The 6,893-nt window shown below is 42.4% G+C and overlaps 1 non-coding gene across 1 annotated transcript; it reads left to right on the top strand.

The window, feature by feature from the left end:
- Positions 1-675: 675 nt before the first annotated feature.
- On the top strand, positions 676-782 carry LOC118492612. Its single transcript, XR_004894618.1, has one exon. It is a non-coding gene; the product is annotated as a small nucleolar RNA R71 (small nucleolar RNA).
- Positions 783-6,893: the final 6,111 nt, after the last annotated feature.

The following is a 6,893-nucleotide window of genomic DNA, read 5'->3' as shown; positions in this document are numbered from 1 at the left end:
ATTTATTTGTTTTTCAATGTTTTGAATACTAGCTTTTTGATTTCTAAAATTTGATTCTAATTGTAGAAACCTATCCGAGTTTTTCTTTTCAGTGTCGGAGATGAGGCGAGATATAGTATCTTCAAGCCTTTCTCGTCCACCTTGTTATTGAGGGAAATTTTGTGACTCATTTCTTGGTTGTTGAAAGTTTGTTCATTGGTTTATGCTTTGTTGGTTACTACCATTGCCGGGTTCTCTCCAACCAAGGTTAGGGTGATTTCGCCATCCTTGGTTGTAGGAGCCCGTTGGAGGACCCGACGGCCTAGGTCTATTATCAATGTAGTTTACCGATTCTTGTTGATCGTTTGTTTCTTTAATACAAGTCCAATTTTCATGTGGCCCACCACACCCTTCACAAGCCATAACCGAGACCGTTTTTGTCATTTCCAATTTTTTTATTTCTGAAGAAAGGGCCTCGATTTGGGCTTGTAAAGAAGTGCTTTCATCAACCTTATGGGCGCCCTTATTGCCTCGGGGAGTGTGCCACTGGAAATTGGTTTGAGCAATTTCCTCAATTTGATTATATATTTCATGTGGGCGGCGATTACCTAAAAGTCCCCAGAGCTAGAGTCAAGTGTTTGCCTTGTGTGTGGCAACAACCCATTATAGAAAGTGGATACTTGTTGCCATATCGCAAGGCCGTGATGTGGACACTTTCGCAATATCTCCTTGAACCTTTCCCAAGTTTCATATAAGGATTCCCCGTCCTCTTGTGAATATGTATTAATTTCAGTCATTAGTTTAGCCGTTTTAGCGGGAGGGAAATACTTATATAGAAATTTTTGGGCTAGTTCATCCCAGGTGTTTACCGATCCAGCTGGGAGGGCGTTAAGCCAAGCTTTTGCTCGGTCTTTTAGTGAAAAAGGAAACATTCGGAGGCGGATGGCGTCATTTGATGCTCCATTGATCCGAAAGGTATCACATATTTCTAATAAATTAGTAATATGTAGATGGGGATCCTCGTCCGCAAGCCTATGGAAGGTTGCAGAGTTTTGAAGCATCTGTATCAAATGCGGCCGAAGTTCGAAGTTATTGGCTTCAACATTCGGTGCATTGATAGCGGCGCCGAGATTACCTACGGTGGGTCGTAGATAATCCATGAGGGTACGTTGGTCTGCCATTGGGAGTGGTTTCCCCGAAACCTTCTCTTGGTTTTTAGCTTTTAGTCTTTTTCTGAGAAAGCGTTTGGGTTCTTCTAGAGGTTCTTTTATGTCTTTATTAGAACTGGAGCTCATACACTACGTAGAGGTGGCGTCTGGTTCCAAGTCCTGCAACAAAAACAGAAAAGAATGTTGGTCAGAAGGTTCACCACGGCCCCGTGCTCAGTGAACACGGCCCGTGGTCGGAGTTACAGTGATTGTTTTCCGGACCCCTGTTACTGGAGAGTTGGACACGGCCCCGTGTTGCACCGACACGGCCCCGTGGTCAGCCTTCTGTAATTCGGAAAACAAAAAACTGCCAGTAACACTGCTGGGCACGGCCCGTGTCCGACCAGACACGGCCCGTGCTGAGCTCTGCAGAAGATGAAAATTTAAGAAAATCCTAAAAAATTAAAAAGAAAATAAAAAATTGATTAGGCCATTGAATCCTAACTTTCTTAAAATCCTTGTGTCCCCAGCAACGGCGACAAAAACTTGATGCGTGTTAGTGTATATATGTTTTAGGTATATATTTTAAGCCCTTTTTACACTTTAGCCAAGTTTTAAATTTATAAAACACGATATTTACTAACACTAAACACACATATGGGCAAGTGCACCCATCGTGGACGTAGTTTTGGTGTTGGTAAGATACCGAGGTCGTCCAAGGACACAAGAGCTTTTAGTACCGGTTTATCCTCAACGTCTAATCAAATCAAAACGTTAGAAAAAGATTTTTAAACTAAGAAAATAAAACTAACTAAATGCTGAAAAATAAAATAAAAATAAAAACAGATAGACAAGATGAATCACTTGGATCCGACTCGTGTGTTAGTATAACCTTTGATTATTTTTGCACTTTTGCACTTGTTTAAGAGATTATCTTAGTTATTGTAGTAGGCCCCTCTTTTGAAGGCGACATTACCCTCAACCCAGTAGTTTGAGTCAGCAAGGATACAATCCTAAAGGGTCGGATTATTGAAAGATAATTAATTAAGTTATTAATGCAAATTACGGTAGGCCCCTCTTTTGGAGGTGACATTACCCTCGACTAAGTAGTTTGAGTCAGCAGGGATACAGTCCTAAATAGCCGAGTTATAGTATTAATAGTAGTTAACTTATGAGGGGATCAAAGAGTTTGGACCCCCGCCATTCAATACCTTTGGGTATTGAAGGAGGTCCTACTAAATTTAACCCAGGTCCCTTGCAGGACCTCTAAGCGCTGAACAAGGCAAGACCCTTACCAAACCGTTCCCTTAACCTCCGACCAGGTAGCCAACATACCTCCATATAGACCGTGGAGATATGAATGGTGAAAATCTTTTATTTTATATAGACAGTAAAATAATGCCAAGACACCACGGACAAACGATAAGGAAGAATCACCTTCAACATAAGAAACTAGTTATTAAAGTCATTAATACAAAACCAATTAAGAAGTACAAAAGATTAAAAATAAAAAGTATTATACTAAACACTTGTCTTCACCAAGTGATGTAAGAGACTTAGGCAAACAAGGCCTTGATTGTCAAGAACTCTTACGATCAATCTTGGATCCCGAGACGACTCACACACTCTATGATGGACAATGGATGATGGTGGTGGATGATGGTGTTGTGATGGTGGTGGGTGGTGGATGAAGTGTGAGAGTGGTGGTGTGCCAAGGGATGAGTTGCAATGGATCCAAGCACTCCTATTTATAGGCTGAACAGAAGCCTGGGCACGGCCCCGTGCCCGTCTAACACTATCTCTCCTCATTAATTGTAATTCGCAATTACAATTAATGCGCCTGCAGTACTTTGGGCACGCCCCCGTGTTCACTGGGCATGGCCCCGTGGTGAGCAATAGAAGCTTCTACAGGTTTGTCTTTTCTGCTGCTTCTTGGGCATGGCCCCGTGCTCGCTAAGCACGGGGCGTGTTTAGTCTTCTGGCTTCTCTGTTTTGCTTCGGAGGATGCTGTCGAGGGGTCGGGCAATCCACTTTTGTTCCTTTTCTTGTATTTATGTTACATTTAGCTGTCTTTTTGCTTCTTTTGTTAATTTGAGCTCATTTAATCCTGAAAATACAAAAGGAAGACAAAAATACACTTTTTCCAACATTAGTACTTAAAAAGGGTTAGTTTTATGCCTCATTTGATGTAATTTATATGTTGCATTTTACACACATCAATATAGCACATAAGCTTGGTCTGTTGGTTCCTAACTATAGTCTTGGTCTCTAAGACAACGACCCGGACTAGGTCGTGTCTAGCCTAATTCCCTACAGTTATGGCTCTGATACCAATCTGTCACACCCCAACCGATGGCGGAATAATCGGGGCATGGCACTGAGCGAAACTGATTGTCCAGAAGTTTCCACAACAACTATCATTACTATTTAGTTTAATTAATACGTCCCATACCGTATCCCAAATAATAAAACAAATTATTACAGATAACAACTAGTCAAATATTCTGTTCCGACAACTCAGACTCAAATATAAATATTGATCAAATGCTTCTAGAGACTCGATCTGCAAGATCTACAAACAACTATGCTCTAGACGCTTATTCTAAGCTCGCCTTCCTAGCAGATAAGCATCCTAATTGCCTGTCACATACGTTAAAATAAAGTTAATACATAGAATCTAAAGGTGAGCATACAAGTTTGATATAGCATATAGAGTTTGAAATACTTTACGCATAACCAGCAAGTACACAGAGGAAAACGAAGCATGTTAATTATCGACATGGATCTATCGATACTAATGACTGCGGGTTGACTGCCCGAGGCTGTTCGCAATACATGATTACCACCGTAATCCATGCAAGTAATTGTCCTTCACAACCCCCGTGTGAACGGGTGCTGAGTCCAAACTATAGTACTACGTCGTTAAGGCAGGTAGACAGCATTCCACGTGTAAACATAACAACAACCATTCATTTAGTCACGTAATACATGCAGAACGGTTAGCGTTTAAATAATTGAGTAGTGTGTTCGATTGTGATTTAGGTAAGTAACGTATGTAACACCCAAAAGTGCTAAAGCAAAAAGGGTTCGAGTATACTCACAGCGATTGATTGATGGATTGAAGGGAGTGCTTGAGAGTAGGGTTAGCCTGAATAGTTCGATAGCATAACGATGAGTAACGCGTTAAATGGAAACAAGTGTTGATGGGTCGAACAGCCTGGTCGATCGAACTGTAGGTTCGATCGGACGGTATGTTCGTTCGGTTAGATAGTCCGTTCGGACAGCCTGTTCGATCGGCCGGTAGGCTCGATCGGTTGGACTGTTCGAGTGGATTGTTTCTTCCTTTGAGTAGGATGTGTTTGTGTATGATGGCTTGTCCTTTTGAAGTTTTCGTTGTAGTATTTGAGAACATTGAAGTGTTCTTACCTTTCAGGTCGATCGATTGAACAGGCCGTTCGTTCGGCCGGCTTAACCGATCGGTTAGACACTTCAGTAGTAAGTCCTCAGCAGGATGTCACCTGATCGGACAGCATGTTCGATCGGGTGGCACTCCAATACGTTGAATGAGTTGGAAAATCGATTAAGTGTTGAAGCATAGTATCTCATGATCCGAAGAATAATTCAACCCAAACCGTAGTTCGATCGAACCGCACTTTGTTCCATACTAGGCTCCATGAAATTGTTAAAGTGTGGGGCCATGTGCTAGCCGATCGGCTGGCCTGGTCGACCGGCTGACATGTCTGATCGGTTGGGCTGTTCGTTCGAACAGCCTGTTCGATCGATCAGCATTCTGACCTGGTCGGCCTGTTCGTCTAACACCTGGCTGTTCTGATTGTTTGACGTTATATCGAGGTATTTTGACAACGAGCTGAACCATGGCACCTTCATTCTTACTTGTTTCCCCTGCTCGGACAGGAATCACCCAATGTTCGGCCGGTGAACAGTTCAGAACAGTAGTTTAACGTTTAACCCGAAGTCGGTGAACCTCGTAGATAGAGTCCGAATCTTGAACCACACAACCATTAAAATGATTTGTGAGTTGGCTCAAGCTCCGTTTCTACCGGTTTGAAGGCATTGAGTGTAAAAGAGTTGAAAGAAAGTTGGAAATCCTTCTTTCAATACTTCACACCATGTAAATGTTCAGATCTGTGATAGATCTTAGTTTGTTTATGTGGAAATCGGCTAGATCCAAGTGATTCTTGGTGGATTGAGGCCAAAACATGAAGTTCTTGAAGAACAGCATGATGACGTCATCCTAGAATACTTAGATCTTGATGATTCCACGGTTAGAAACCAAGATTTGAAAGATAGAAAGGTGTAGGAGTGTGCATAGATCAAGAAAGTACAAGATTTAGGATGAAATCTTACCGGGATTGAGAGAAATCTGAGAAATAGTGAAGAACACGAGCTGGTCGGTCAGAGGGTTTCCAAAAGTGGAAAGAATGACAATGACATGCTTATTTATAGGCTTCCAAAAGGGGAAAGAGCTGGCCGATCGGCCAGGCATCCCGATCGGACAGCCTGCTCGATCGGACAGTCCGTCCGATCGGTTGGGCTGTTCGATCGGCTAGGAGCCTGATCGATTCACAGCCTGCTTTGAGCGTTCGGTGTGACAATTTCTGATATTTCGATTTCGATTAAAGGCGATACGAGTACGATAGAGTTTCCTATTCACATTACTTTTAATCCCAACCACTATATCTACATACAAGCATCTATATTTCACACTATCCTTTCGCTACCATTCATCATAATTCGATTTCAATTGAGTTCGATTGAGTTTCGAGTTTCGATTCGATTGATTTCCACACATAACATAAAGTAAGCACGCACAGGTAACACGTAAGGCACACACACACGTAATATAACACCAAATTCGCATAATTCGAGTTTCGGGTTCGATTGATGATTCGATTAGCTTGATTATTGATTGATTGACTTTATGGTATTGATACTTCCTACTATTCACAGTCGTAAAGCGTTTCGCGTTGATTAAACATTCGATTACCTCGATTCCTTTGATTAACAACACTTACTCCACATAATACAATTAGTAACACACAAATTAGACTAGTTACAGTCAAAGAAGTCAAACTTGACTTTGACTTTGACTTTGACTTTGACATTCGGTAACACAGGGTGTTACAGCCTCCCCTTGTTTAGGGAATTTCGTCCCGAAATTAGGCTGAAAACTGCACAGCACCGTGAATGATCTTACCAATTTCTCGCTTCAGATCTTCATTTAAACAACTGCGGGCACTTAGCCCTCATGTCGCTTTCGAGTTCCCAAGTAAAGCGCGGCGCCTCGTTTGCCTCCCATCGGACTTTCACGATAGGGATGCGCGAGCGTCTGAGTTGCTTGGTTTGGCGATCCATGATTTCGACAGGCTTTTCTACGAAGTGCAGCGTTTCGTTGACTTGAAGGTCGTCGAGAGGTACAATAAGATCATGATCAGCTAGGCATTTTCGGAGGTTTGACATATGGAAAGTCGGGTGGACGTTACTAAGTTCCTCCGGTAGTTCGAGTCTGTAGGCGACTTTGCCGATCCTTTCCAGAATCTTGAAAGGTCCAACATATCGAGGCGCTAGTTTCCATTTCTTGCCGAATCTGACCACACCCTTCCAAGGTGATACCTTTAGGAGTACGTAGTCGCCAACATCAAATTCAAGGGGCTTGCGTCTTCTATCGGCGTAACTTTTCTGTCTATCCCTGGCTTTCGACAAGTTCTCTCGAATCTGGAGAATTTTGACAGTCGTCTCTTGTAG

The sequence above is a fragment of the Helianthus annuus genome, chromosome 5 (assembly GCF_002127325.2).
Source record: "Helianthus annuus cultivar XRQ/B chromosome 5, HanXRQr2.0-SUNRISE, whole genome shotgun sequence".
NCBI classification, from domain to species: domain Eukaryota; kingdom Viridiplantae; phylum Streptophyta; class Magnoliopsida; order Asterales; family Asteraceae; genus Helianthus; species Helianthus annuus.
This window is presented reverse-complemented; position numbering and strand designations above follow the sequence as displayed.